The sequence below is a fragment of the Lepidochelys olivacea genome (genome assembly GCF_965140295.1).
Source record: "Lepidochelys olivacea isolate rLepOli2 genome assembly, chromosome: 7".
NCBI classification, from domain to species: Eukaryota; Metazoa; Chordata; order Testudines; family Cheloniidae; genus Lepidochelys; species Lepidochelys olivacea.
The window spans coordinates 2,827,105-2,841,109 of NC_140417.1; the positions used below are offsets into that span (position 1 = coordinate 2,827,105).

Here is a 14,005-nt window from a genome sequence, read left to right on the forward strand (position 1 = left end):
GAAGTGTTTTAGTCTATGTCCTTTCTTAAATTGGATTATAACTCATAACATAGTGAGGAAAACCTACTGTAAAGGGTGACCAGCCCATAGTAAGGCAGGTCCTAACAAATTTTGGTTAACCTGGGGTAAAGTGTGCATTGTAATTACAGCTAGCAAGGGATGTGAAGGGTAACAAGAAGGGTTTCTACAGGTATGCTAGCAGACTGCTGCACTGGGCAGCACAATATGGGGAGGCGGTGAGCAGCCCTGAGGGGTGAAAGGACAGGTTAAGGACTATTTAGAAAAGCTGGACATGCACAAGTCCATGGGTCCACACCTAATGCATCTGAGAGTGCTGAGGGTGTTGGCTGATGTGATTGCAGAGCCATTGGCCATTAACTTTGAAAACTTGTGGCAATTGAGGGAGGTCCCCGACAATTGGAAAAAGGCAAATATAGTGCCCATCTTTAAAAAGGGGAAGGAGGAAAATCTGGGGAACTACAGACCAGTCAGCCTCACCTCAGTCCCTGGAAAAATCATTGAGCAGATCCTCAAGGAATCTACTTTGAAGCACTTGGAGGAGAGGAAGGTGATCAGGAACAGTCGACATCGATTCACCAAGGGCAAGTCATGCCTGACCAACCTGATAGCCTTCTATGATGAGATAACTGGCTCTGTGGATTTGGGGAAAGCGGTGGATGTGACATATCTTGACTTTAGCAAAGCTTTTGATACGGTCTCCCACAGTATTCTTGCCACCAAGTTAAAAAAGTATGGATTGGATGAATGGACTATAAGGTGGATAGAAAGCTGGCTAGATCATCGGGCTCAACGGGTAGTGATCAATGGCTCCATATCTAGTTGGCAGCCGGTATCAAGTGGAGTGCCCCAGGGGTCTGTCCTGCGGCTCGTTTTGTTGCACCCTCAGTAAGTTCACAGGCGACATGAAGCTGGGGGGAGAGGTAGATATGCTGGAGGGTACAGATAAGGTCCAGAGTGACCTAGACAAATTGGAGGATTGGGCCAAAAGAAATCAGATGAGGTTCAACAAAGACAAGTGCAGAGTCCTGCACTTAGGACGGAAGAATCCCACGCACCACTAAGGCTGGGGATTCACTGGCTAAGCGGCAGTTCTGCAGAAAAGGACCTGGGGATGACAGTGGATGAGAAGCTGGATCTGAGTCAGCAGTGTGCCCTTGTTGCCAAGGAGGCTAATGGCATATTGGGCTGTATTATTAGGAGCATTGCCAGCAGGTTGCGGGAAGTGATTATTCCCCTCTATTCGGCACTGGTGAGGCCACACCTGGAGTATTGCATCCAGTTTTGGGCCCCTGACTACAGAAAGGATGTGGACAAATTGGAGAGAGTCTTGCAGAGGGCAATGAAAATGATTAAGGGGGCTGGAACACATGACTTAGGAGGAGAGGCTGAGGGAACTGGGCTTATTTAGTCTGCAGAAGAGAAGAGTGAGGGGGGATTTGATAGCAGCCTTAAAGGTGGGGTTCCAAAGAGGATGGAGCTCAGCTGTTCTCAGTGGTAGCAGATGACAGAACAAGGACTAATGGTCTCCAGTTGCAGTGGGGGAGGTTTAGGTTGGATATTAGGAAAAACTTTTTCACTAGGACGGTGGTGAAGCACTGGAATGGGTTACCTAGGGAGGTGGTGGAATCTCCTTCATTAGAGGTTTTTGAGGCCCAGCTTGACAAAGCCCTGGCTGGGATGATTTAGTTGGGGTCGGTCCTGCTTTGGGCAGGGGGTTGGACTAGATGACTTCCTGATTCTATCAAAATGTATCAAACCCTGCCAAAAAAAAAACATTGTTGACCATCTCAAGCTTAGCTCTTGAATCTCAAACCAGACTTCCTATAACTTTTTTCCTTTAGACCTATACAAGGGTTTCTGGCCTAGTGGATGGGGAAAAGCAGTAGATGTGCTATGTCTTGATTTTAGTAAAGCTTTTGACATGGTCCCACATAACATGCTCATAAGCAAGCGAGGGAAATGCGGTCTAGATGCACTTACTATAAGGTTGATGCACAACCGGTTGAAAGCTCAAACTTTCAGAGTACTTATCAGTGGTTCACTGTCAAACTGGGGGAACGTACCTGTTGGGGGTCCCACAGTGTTCTGCCCTGGGTCTGGTACTATTCAGTATTTTCATTAATGACTTAGATAATGGAGTGGCGAGTAGGCTTAGAAAATTTGCAGATGATTCTAAGCTGGGATGGGTTGCAAGCACTTTGGAGGACAGTATTAGAATTTAAAAAACCTTGACAAATTGAAAGTTAGTCAAAAAATCAACAAGATAAAATTTGATAAAGGTAAGTGCAAAGTACTTCAGGTGGGAAGGAAAAATCAAATGTACGAATACAAAATGGGAAATAATAGCTAGGAGGTAGTGCTGCTGAAAAGGATCTGGGGGTTAAAATGGATCACTAATTGAAGATGAGTCAACAATGTGACGCAATTGCGAAAAGGTTAATGTTATTCTGGGATGTATTCAGAGGAGTGTGGTATGGAAGACATGGGAGGTAATTGTTCTGAGTCATTCAGCACTGGTGAGGCAACTGGAGTGCTGTGTCCAATTCTGGGCACTACACTTTAGGAAAGATGTGGATAAATTGGAGTCCGGAGGTGAGCAACACATGATAAAAGGTTTAGAAAACCTGATCTATGAGGAAAGGCTAAAAACCCAGCACATGTTGAGTCTTGAGAAAAGAAGACCGAGGAGGACCTGATAGCAGTCTTTGTTTTAAAGAGGACGGGGATCATTTGTTCGTCATGTCCATTAAAGTTAGGACAAGGAGTAATGGGTCTAATCTGCAGTAAGGCAAGGTAGACAAAAGGATAGGTAAGCACTGGAACAGGCTTCCAAGGGAGGCTCTGGGATCCCCGTCACTGGAGGTTTTTAAGAACAGGTTGGACAGACACCTGTCAGAGATTGTCCAGGTTTACTTAGTCCTGCCTCAATATGGGGGGATGGACAAAATGACTTCTCAGGAGCCCTTCCAGCCAGACATTTCTATGGTTCCATGAAGGAAACTTTCTGACTTTGTGTTAAAAACTTTTTGTTGCTTTCCCAGGCCCACTCCTGCGCCTTTCCTTAAAACATCTCTCCTGTCCAGCTGCATGTTTAGGCATAAAGTACATTCCAGATGCCTCAAAACAAAATGAGGGCTCTAAGCCCCCAGGCTTTCCTCTTCTGCACAAATGGTTCTCTCTTTTTGCATTGATTCTCTTTTCGTGCTCCTCATAGCCTAGATCACCAACACCTACGGCTTCCCATCTGTCTATTTCCTAGCTTTGAAGGGAGACACATCTCTTCTTCTGACAGCAGGCTGCCTTGCTTCCTTTCTCTCGTCTTCAGTGGGAAGCGACAACTGCTGCTGCTGTAGCTCCTTCACAAAGCTGTGCACATCAAAGAACGACTCAAAGGAAAGTTGGCAATAAGTTGTGCACCAGCTACCAGATGTTCTATCAAGGTGGTAAAATATGGGACTGACTAAAGAGAGCTGGAATTTTTTCCATCTTTCTCCTTCACAGGACAATACCATATGCCCTTCCAAACGGTATTTTAGGCTTACAGCACATCTTCCCCTCTCACTCCTGATATTAGCCCTGAACAGCCAAAAGAGCTGGTTCTTCTAATCAGGGATGGATCTGCCGATTTTCTTCATAGGATTAAGATATTCAAGCCTGGTCTTCCAGAATACGTTGCAATGCAAGCTGTAGCCACAGCAAGGCATATGGCTCAGGAATCTTTCCCCCAGTGTGTGTATCAGGAGCTTTTCTAACAACTTCAGGCTATGTTGGCATCATTGGTTCAGACAAGCCTGTACATTCGTGGAGCAGGGACTGTGTCTTACAATATCGCTGTGTGGTGTCTAGCACAATGGGGTCCTGATTTTGATTGGGACTCTAAGCATTACTGCAATATAAATAAATAAATAATGACAACACTTAACCTCTTTCCTCTCGAGTCGTGGATTGCACATCTTCAGCTGCAGCAGTCTTCCTCAGCATTGGCTGGCAACTATTGTCCAATACAGGGATGATGAGCATTTTTAAAGCATTCAAAAGAAACCCTTGATTATAAAATCTACTGTTACTGACTGGAACAAGATGCATGCAGATCCCCAGTTCATTATCCCCTGTAACCTCTTCTCTCAAAGGTAGGTTTTGTTAGGGTCCTTCTTTTTTATAGTGTTTTTTTAAAAAATGTGATTATCCATTCATAATTCGATAAGCAGCTCTAGTACAGGAAATGACACTAGAAACGTATGCTTCCTTCCTCCGGGCAGCTGTATGTAGATTGTGAAGGAGACAGGAAAGAGAATGGAATTTAAGCACGCGCTTAAAGTTACATACATGATCAAGTGCAGTCCAGAGTAGGGATACTTTCCTGAGATGTTGCCCTTGTAATTGAAGAGGAAATAATTGAGATTTCACACATACAAGCTGGTGGCATTTCTAGAAAAATTCAGACATTTTTAATGGTGACCACCCCCAAAAAAAGTCAGTAACGTTTGACATTATTGCTAACCATAGATTAGTTCATAACCCTTCCGAGCTGACATGGCTCTGAGTGGCTGCAAACAAAAGAGACTCCAAAGATTCTGCCTTTGGCGCCTTTATGCAAAGCAACAAAGACTATGTAGTTATACTGAGATAGAAATATTCCCCACAAGCTTGTCTCTAAAGAGCATAATGGAATGGTAAAGAAGTGGTGTATCATTACATAGATTTAATTAATTACAGGCATCTGTGGAGGGGGACTAAATATCATGGGCCTCAAAGAAGGTTTGCAAACGATTAAAAACTAACCCAGGAGCTAAAAGCAGAACAAAGGGAAGAGCTGTCGCATGTGCTCTTGAGGGAAATAAAAGATCCAGAAACATGGAAAGTGTAAAGCACCCTTCCCCCAATTCTGCAAAATATTTAAACGCATGCTTAAAACTAAGCACGTGCATAAATGCTTTGGTGTATCGAGACTACAATGGTCTAGAAAATTTATCCAATTTTTAGAGAACAAGAACCTGATTCAGGAAGCACTTAAACATGTGCTCATGTCCCATTAACTTTGACAGGACTTATAAATGTGCTTAAAGTTAAGCCTATATTGAAGTACTTTCCTGAAGAGAGAGTCGTTTTTAAGGCCAGAAGGGACCATTAGAGCACCTAGTCTGACCTCCTGTATATCACAGGGCATTAAAGTTGACCCACTTGTCTCTGTTTTGAGCCAAATAACTTGCATTTGTCTAAGCATAGCTTCAAGAAAGGCATCCAGTGTTGATGTGAAGATATCAAGAGGTGGAGAATCCACCACTTCCCTTGGTGGTATGTGCCAAAGGTCAATCACAGAATCATACAAATGTGGGGCTAGAAGTCCTGCCATCTGTGCTGTGGCAGGACCATTCCTGCAGGTCTTTGTCCAACCTGTTCTTAAAAACCTCCAGTGGTGGGTGTCGCACAACCTCCCTTGGAAGCCAGTTCCAATGCATAATTACCCTGCTAGTTAGAAAGTTTTCCCTAACATGTAACCTGCATACCCCTGGCTGCAAATTGTGCACATTGCTCTGTGTCCCACCATCAGTGGACCTGGAGAAAAATTGAACACAGCCCCATTTATAACAACCCTTAATGTACGTGCAGACTGTTATCAGGTCTCCCTGCTCAGTTGTCTGTTCTCAAGACTAAACAGGCCTGTTTTTTTTAACCTTTCCTCAGAGGTCAGGTTTTCTAAAAAGCTTTTATCTTTTTTTTGCTCTTGTCTGGACTCTCTCCAATTTGTCTGCTTCTTTCCTAAAGCGAATTGGACACGGTGTAACACTGACAGACCCCGATTGTCGACATCTAACCCGGGACTTCTGAAGCTTAGTGCACGAACCTCTGCTGCATGAGCAAAAAGCCACATGGCTCTTCGTTAAGGCTGTAGCAGACCCATCAATCTCCAGCTGGGCTAGGTGCCCCCGGGGGGGGGACAGAACACCACACCAAGCAGGCCTGGGTTACAACAGCACTCCAGCTGAGGCCTCACCACTGCTGAGTGAAGCAGAAAAATTACCTCTGATGTCTTCCACTCAACAGTCCTGAAAATACACCCCAGAATGACATTAGCCTTTTTCACAATTGCATCACGTGGTTGACTCACATTCAATTTGCAATCCACTGTAACCCCCAGATCCTTTTCAGCAGTAATGCTGCCTAGACAGTTATTTCCCATTTTGTAGTTGAGCATTTGATTTTTCCTTCCCAAGTGACGTACTTTGCACTTATCTTTATTGAATTTCATCTTGTTGGTTTCAGACTAACGTTCAATTTGTCAAGGTTGTTTTCAATTCTAATACTGTTCTCCAAAGTGCTTGCCACCTCTCCCAACTTGGGGTCATCTGCAAATTTTATAAGCATATTCTCCAGTCCATTACTCAAGTCATTAATGAAAATACTGAATAGTTCCAGACCCAGGACAGAATACTATGGGACCCCACTAGATACACTCTCCTGCCCCCCCAGGGTGACATTGAACCATTGATAAGTACTCCGAGAGTTTGAGCTTTCAACCGGTTGTGCACCAATCTTACAGTAATGTCATCTAGACCACATTTCCCTAGCTTGCTTATGAGCATGTTATATGGGACCATATCAAAAGCCTTATTAAAACCAAGACATATCATGTCTACTGCTTCCTCCTCCCCATACCCTTAGCTAGTAGGCCTGTCATAGCAGGAAATTAGGTTAGGTTAGCATGCTTTGTTCTTGACAAATTCATGCTGGCTATTCCTCATAACCCCATTAGGTTCTAGGTGCTTACAGTGATTGTTTAATAATTTGTTCCAGTATTTTTCCAGATACCAGATAGGCTGACTGGTCTATAATTCCATCTGTCCTCTTTGTTTCACTTTTGTAAAACTTGTGCTTTTATTCTAATTTGAATTTGTCTGGCTTCAACTGACAGATGGAAGGAGAAATATGAGGTTCATAAAACTGCTGAAGTCTAAGGAAGGATTCTGTCTTCAATATCAAAGTAAGTATGACTAGTGAAACTAAGATAGAGTTCATGTCAATAGTCTCTGTACATTTTGTTTAGTCTTTGAGGATTTTTTTAAAATCATAATTAGTTTCTGGATGAACATATATTAATATTTTCAAGCCTAATTGTCTATGCCAATAGAATCATTGCTGGTTATGACGTAAGATCTTTGTTAACTATCTAGCTATGCAAATTTGGAATAAGCCACTAAAGGAAACAATTATTTTAATACAGTCAGAGAGAATACATTTGCTAAACCAAATGAGTTGTTAATATGAAAACTTCAGTAATTAGTTAGTCATTTCCAGAATCTACTTTGTAAGCCGTATAACAGTGAACTAACCTTAAGGCATCTTTTATAATTTTGACATCTAATATCCTGCTTATAGTTTGCAACAGGAGGGCTCATGTATAACTGATAAGCTAGTGAAGTGTAATTAAACCAATATTTTCTAAGTTTTGATTTAATTTAATTTTGATCTAACTGAAAGAAGCAATCTGAGTCCAACTAAAGTTTTCCTTAAATGCTATCCTTGTTATCCAGCAAGCTTTGACTCAAGTAAGATAGATGATTTTAATTTTCATGTTCTCATTGTAACACTTGGGGTCAATGTTTGCATACTTATCAGAGGCAGTTTACAATTGACAGCCACTATAATTGTTCAACTTTTCTTTGGTAAAAACCTGATTGACTATTATGCACTTTATTTATTATGTCTCACACTAAAATATAGGTGATTGATTATTCCATTATTCCACTGACCAAGGCCATAACAAGCTAGGAGAAATATGTGCCATTAGAGTCCATAACCATCTGAAAAAGGTAATTAAATCAAGTGGTAGAATTTTAACACATATGAGTCTCTGGAAAGTTTTAAAATATTAGTGTTGAAAGGACTTTATCTGAATGATCATTCTTTATTTCAGTTGCAAGGCACTTTCTAATCAGAAAAGAAGATACAGATGCTACTCAGAAGAGTTTAGAATTTGATGCACTAGGGCCAATGGAGACAGGTTTCAGAGTGGTAGCCATATTAGTCTGTATCAACAGAAACAACGAGGAGTCCATGTGGCACCTTAGAGACTAACAAATTTATTTGTGCATAAGCTTTCGTGGGCTAGAACCCACTTCATCAGATGCATGGAGTGGAAAATACAGTAGGGAGGTATAAATACACAGCATATGAAAAGATGAGAGTTGCCTTACCAAGCCGGGGGGTCAGTGCTAATGAGCCAATTCAATAAAGGTGGAAGTGGGCTATTCTCAACAGTTGACAAGAAGGGGTGGAAATCACTTTTGTAGTGTCTTCCAATGACATACTGAGTTTTGGTCAGGTCCTAACTGGAATCTCTCTGTTTACTTCAGATCCTGAAAGAACAGCTATTTCTTGATGGCATTAAAACGTTCAGGGAACAGCTCACCAGTCTATTTCATCATTGACATCATAGGTGGGTGTGAGTTATGTGCCTGCGTTAACAGTAGAATGTAGGTTTCAGAGTAGCAGCCGTGTTAGTCTGTATCCGCAAAAAGAACAGGAGTACTTGTGGCACCTTAGAGACGAGCAAATTTATTTGAGCATAAGCTTCCGTGAGCTACAGTTCATTTCATGGGATGCATGCTTATCCAATGTAGCTTATTGGATGTAAACAAACCCTTACACTTTAAAGTCTTTGCATCTGTAACATGGTATTATTTGAAATACTTCATTTAATTAGCTTTAAGCTGCATTGTTCCTCTTTAAAATAAATCATGTTTAATTTTCGGGGGATGGTGTTAGCAAATGCGTTGTTTATTAGTCCTCATTGCCAGTGGAGAGTGCAGCACCGTTTCATTACCAGGCTGTTGTATTAATTAATCTTCATACTGTGTTAGTCCTTTTCATTTGTGTTCAGCGTGGCCTGAGACTGCTACCAATTGAATGAAATGTTATCATCAAATCAGCTCACATGCGATTTCATCAGATTAATTCTTTTTTTATCCATTATAATTGAAATCACATTTGTTCTTTTAAGCAAATACAAAATGTAATTGGTTTGCACATGCAGCTGTCTTTTTTTTTTTTAGTTTACTTTAGTGACATTTGCAGCTATGTAGCAATGCTGCTGGATGGTCTGAGTTCTGCTCTGTGTAGTAGATCAGAGTGGAGCACCCCAGTTTGTAAGAATCCTAGCTCAGAGCTGCTCACATGCAACAGATTCTGTTGTCTTCTGTTCCAGTGACTGAGGCTGGAATTTTTAACAGGATCCAAAGGAGTTCAGTGGCCAAATTCTTTCAAATATCAGTGGCACTGGGGTTGCTAAGGCCTTTGCTCCAGGAAAATCCAACCAGAATTTTGAAATAAGATTTCTTCCTTAAAGGTCTGAAAGCACAAGTCTAAATAGCCCAGTATCCGAATGGAGAAGACATACTGTCCCGTAGTCTTTAAAGCTCTTTGGAAGTTTCAGTAGACTTCATGAGAACCTTTCATCTGGGTCACAGATAGTCCCTTGTGGTCTCTGAAAGACCAGTCACTCCAGCAGCTCCTGGGCAATGAGATGCGGTGCTTTGTTCCCAAACACAGGTGGCCAACTGGAGCCAGCTGAGAATTTCCAAATTGAATTTCTGCTATTGAAGGCCAATTTTTTCCTTAGTTACCCACTGCAAGGCCAGTGTTTGGCCCTGAATGAGTACAGCAGGACCTGTCTGTGGTGTTAAATCTCTGTGTTTGAAAGGGAAGTAATTTGTTATAAGAAAACTGCATCTACCCCAACAAATCCTGCTGTCAGTTCCCCAGCCATGCAGTGATATGGCGAATGAAAGGCCAGCTAAACTTGCTTATCCCTTTCCACTTAGCTGCATATAACAAAGAGGACCTGTGTGATGGGGTGTCTACCCCACTGTGACAGAATATACCGCCATATTCCCACCCTACATACTAATGTAATAGCGTTTGTACAAGACATGCCTTGTTACCATTTACGTTACCATTTAAAACCTCATAACTTGGTGATCAATAATATCATAACAAAATGCACGTAGTGACATTATATGTCAAGTTATGCACATAAGCTGAAATCATGACTGATTTATGTTTCCCAGATAAGGCAGGGGAGTGGTCAAATCAGTTCCTCAGAAACAAAGAGCAGACTGATGCCTTAGCTGGGGTAAACAAGGCTGACGGACCATTACCTGCTAAGCAGCCATTCTTTGGCAGGAAAGGGGGCAGGGCCAAAAAGCTACATCTTAGCAAAGAAACAATATGGAGTTCCCTTTCCTCACCAGACTGCCTTTCCCTAGCTGGAAATACTTCTCAAACGGGGGACAGGACTATACAACGAAGGGGCAGACACACACGTCATCATGCTCCCCGTCTATCTCTGGCATTGCACCATTGGACTTGGCAGGGGAAGGAGGGAGCGGGTTCCTGCCCTGAGAGTTTGGCCAGTAATCTGTGAGAGCATGTGGTGAGAAAGTTTGCTAAGCAACTAGGATAGTTTCTTAAGTAGCTACTAGTAAATGTTTTATCTTTATTTTTCTTGTACCCATTTCTGACTTTTATGCCTCACTTAACATCTGTCTTTTTGTAGTTAATAAACCTGTTTTATCTAATCTGGTGTGTTTAAGTAGAAGTGTCTGGATAACTATTTAAGATAATAAACTGGCATATTGTTCCCTAAAGGAATAACAGACTTAATATATTGGGACTGTCCAGGAGCAGGCTGGGCTGTACAAGACATACAGGTCTGGGGGATGATCTTGGACTGAGGGTGCTTTGGGGGGGTCACCCTGCAGTATAACCATGGCTGGGGCGAGCCAGGGCGGAGCTGGCAGGCTGCAGTGCACACACACTCAGGGTGTGGCTTGCACGCTATACGGCTGTTTGTGAGTGGGAGCTACTGCAGCAAGGCATGGTAAGGCAGCCAAGGCTGCAGGGCAGGGGTGACCCAGCACCACCTCCAGTGCCCCCGTATGTCACACCCACGCAGGTGAAAAAAAGGGTAAACAGGAGTCTGGGAACTCAGCCCGTCTTGCTGCCCCTGGTTGTTAGACTCTGTGGGGGAGGAACTGGGTCCTCTTTATAACAGAAGAGCTATAGGAGAAGGCCCCAAACCAGAGACACCCCCAAGTGGGAGGGAATTCCCTCTTCCTGGGACAGCAGCCTGAGAAGGCCTCTGGGATGGCATTACTCGCTGTGCTAGGCCCTGGAAAGGGGGCGAGGCACAGCGGGGCAGGCGGCAGGGGGGCCACTCCAGCAGAGAAAGGTGGGGCTGGGAGGATTCGGGAGAAGCCAGAGGCCTAGGAACTAGCGGAAACTGTGTTAAACCCTGCAGGGATGTGGCCCAAGAGGCTTGGCAGTGGGAAGTGGCTAAGACCACAGCAGTGCAGTTCAAGGAGCAGACCCAGCCGCATAACACAGGGTCTCTGGGCTAGAACCGTGGAGTGGGGGCACTGGGCCTGGGTTCCCCTGCCAGCCCCAAGAGAGGGGCGTACAAGTCTGACAAAAAGGCTGCGGAGCCCAAAGTGGGGCTGAAGCCACAGCCTCAAGGACAGGCCCAGGACTAGTTCAAGAGGGAGGCTTTTGTGTTGGGATGTTCAGAGCCTTTCAGGTGTGCTTTAGCTACCCCGGTAAGGGTGTGAACTGAACTGTGACCTGGCCAGAGCTGTGAGGAGAGAGACCTCCTCAGGCCTGAAGCGATGCTCGGGCCACAGGGGAGTGGGGAGCATCAGACTGGCATGCACTCCTATGTCCAGCCATGAGGGGGGTGCCCCAGTGGTGAGTCATGCTTCCACCACCTGCGTCTTGGGGACACTCGCCCAGGTGTAGCTCAGGGGTCAATACACTGGTGTAGCCCTAATTAAGAGGCAAATCGAGCCCACTGCCTCCAGTCAGGTACTAAAAGACTCAACATATAGTGCCTTTGGCAGGGTGCTTTTTTCCCCTTTACACATTATTAAAACTTTTCAGTAACAGCTTGAGGTATTTAGCTTGCAGCGGAATGGCTGATGCAGCCTCCAGAAGTTACCTATACAGGTAAAAATGTCAAAAGCTCTTCAGAGTGCCTATGGGCGATATAGCCTCCTGTGTCACAAAGCAGCTTTTGAAAATGTTACCCTCCATGACTAACTCACGTGTGTAACAAGCCAGCCGTGATACCAAAGACACAACAGTAAAAAGTGGTTGGAGGGAGGTGTAAAAAAATCCTGCAGCCTCTCGCTGTTTAGCAATGGTGGTCCAGAGCTCCCAGAGACAGCAGCATTAGAAAGGACAAGCTTCTCTTCATAAATAATGTTTGACCCACTCACTAAGGCCATATTTCTCCTGTAATACAATATTTCTGGCTGAAAAGTTAGGTGAAATTAGGGCTCTTATTACTCTTTTGGGGGCTTTTTTCTCATTGGGAAGTTATTCAGCTGTTGGGTGTGGATGTTCCGGCTCTTCCTGAGTTCTGATTGTATGTACTTTGCTCTTCAGCACAGAGCAGACAGTACTGATCACCATTTAACATAGCCGTCAAGTTCCCTCATTTATAACACTTTCCCAACCATGAGAGTCAGAAGTAGGTGGAAAATATTACTGCTCTTTATTGCAGCCAATTCATGAATAGTGTCAGATGTCACTTATTTAGCAAACTACTCGCTGCCGAGACATTCCATTGGTTGCAGTGTTTTGTTCAGGAAAGACCCCCTAGCATTACAGGGCAAAATCAGTCTAACTCTTCTGCGTTGCTGGTTCAAAGCGCAGAAGAGAAATAACGATACAAAGATCGACGCTCCAATGAGCGGAAGTTAGTGAAACATGTGCCATTCCTAGCTGGGAGCCTCTCTAAATAATGCACAGCTTTCTGCTGATGTAGAGCTCTCTTGTGCATATAATGAGTAATGTGCCAATGAGATGAAACCTCAGCCTCCTGATTCAGCTGATATTTCTGGCGAAGCGTTGACCTATTGCAGTTTATTCAGGAGTTTTCTAGTCTTGGTAGAGTGGCGCTAATAACCACAGATTTGTCATGCCATTGCTAACAAATATGCAGTTTTTATAACTCTGAAAGTTGGGTTTAGATAATAGCTTGCAGCGCTGCACATACGAATCTACTGTCCTCTGTGCTGCAGTGTTACCGTTTCTTTAAAAGGTGTCAGAAAAAGCATTAACTTAATATTACTTATTGGGTCTTAATGTTCCCTGCAGGGACTTGCGGCACAGAATAAGTCATCGGCACAATTTTAATTGTACCTGATGTATGTCTATTAATAATTTCGCTGTTGATCTGGAACCAGAGAATTAAGCTTTTCTACATAAGGCTGAAAGTAGGGCTCATTAAGGGGGGCTGCGAAGAAGGCACTGCATGGCAGCGTTAGGCAGCTGGAACTGAGGCTAAATGAGATGCCTGCAAAGTGCTACTTTCTTGTGCTCATTGTGGAATGAATGCAAACCGTTGTCTGGCTCAATCCACCTTAGCCAACGGAGGAAAGGTTTGTGTCCGTGGGCTCGGATCTGGGATAATTTGGGGGAATTGAGACAGTTTGCCATGAAGTATATGGGGAGGATGAATAGTTCCACAGACGCTTATGTAACTCGAAAGGAGGGGGTGAGTCAAAAGGGGGTGACAAAAATCAAATGCTAGGTTGTGTTTTGTCGTCTATAATCAGCCAGATACAGGAGATCAGAGCCTGCTTTGACTGTTGTTAAAGAGTTTTTTATTAGCAGAGCGATACGGCCTTTGGGGACCTCTGTTGTTGATGTTTCCCTGACAGGGGTCAGAGATCAGACAAATTTCTGAGTCCTGTAAGGCCAAGTAATCTCTCGCTATCCTTGGGCTTCACACTGAGCGCCAGTCAAAAGAGGCTCTCCACAACAGACACTGAAGAGGCCTTTCAGCCCAGTGCAGAGAGCACCTGTGCAGGGCCCAGTCTTTTCCCCACTGAGTTCAGTGGGAGCGGAACTGCAACCTGGGGCGTCGGCAGAGGTGAAAGTAAGCCGGCTCGCCCCGGTACGGCAGACCGGCAAGAGCCCGTGC

At 43.9% G+C, this 14,005-nt stretch overlaps 1 long non-coding RNA gene across 1 annotated transcript in view; it reads left to right on the plus strand.

Moving 5' to 3' along the window:
• The window catches only part of LOC311524019, a 53,426-nt gene that overhangs the window by 12,320 nt on the left and 27,101 nt on the right, over nt 1-14,005 (plus strand). Inside the window, exons 2-4 of the long non-coding RNA XR_014712465.1 lie at nt 6,935-7,003; nt 7,744-7,832; nt 8,376-8,458. This is a non-coding gene — a long non-coding RNA (uncharacterized lncRNA). The remainder of the gene's footprint in view (nt 1-6,934; nt 7,004-7,743; nt 7,833-8,375; nt 8,459-14,005) is intronic.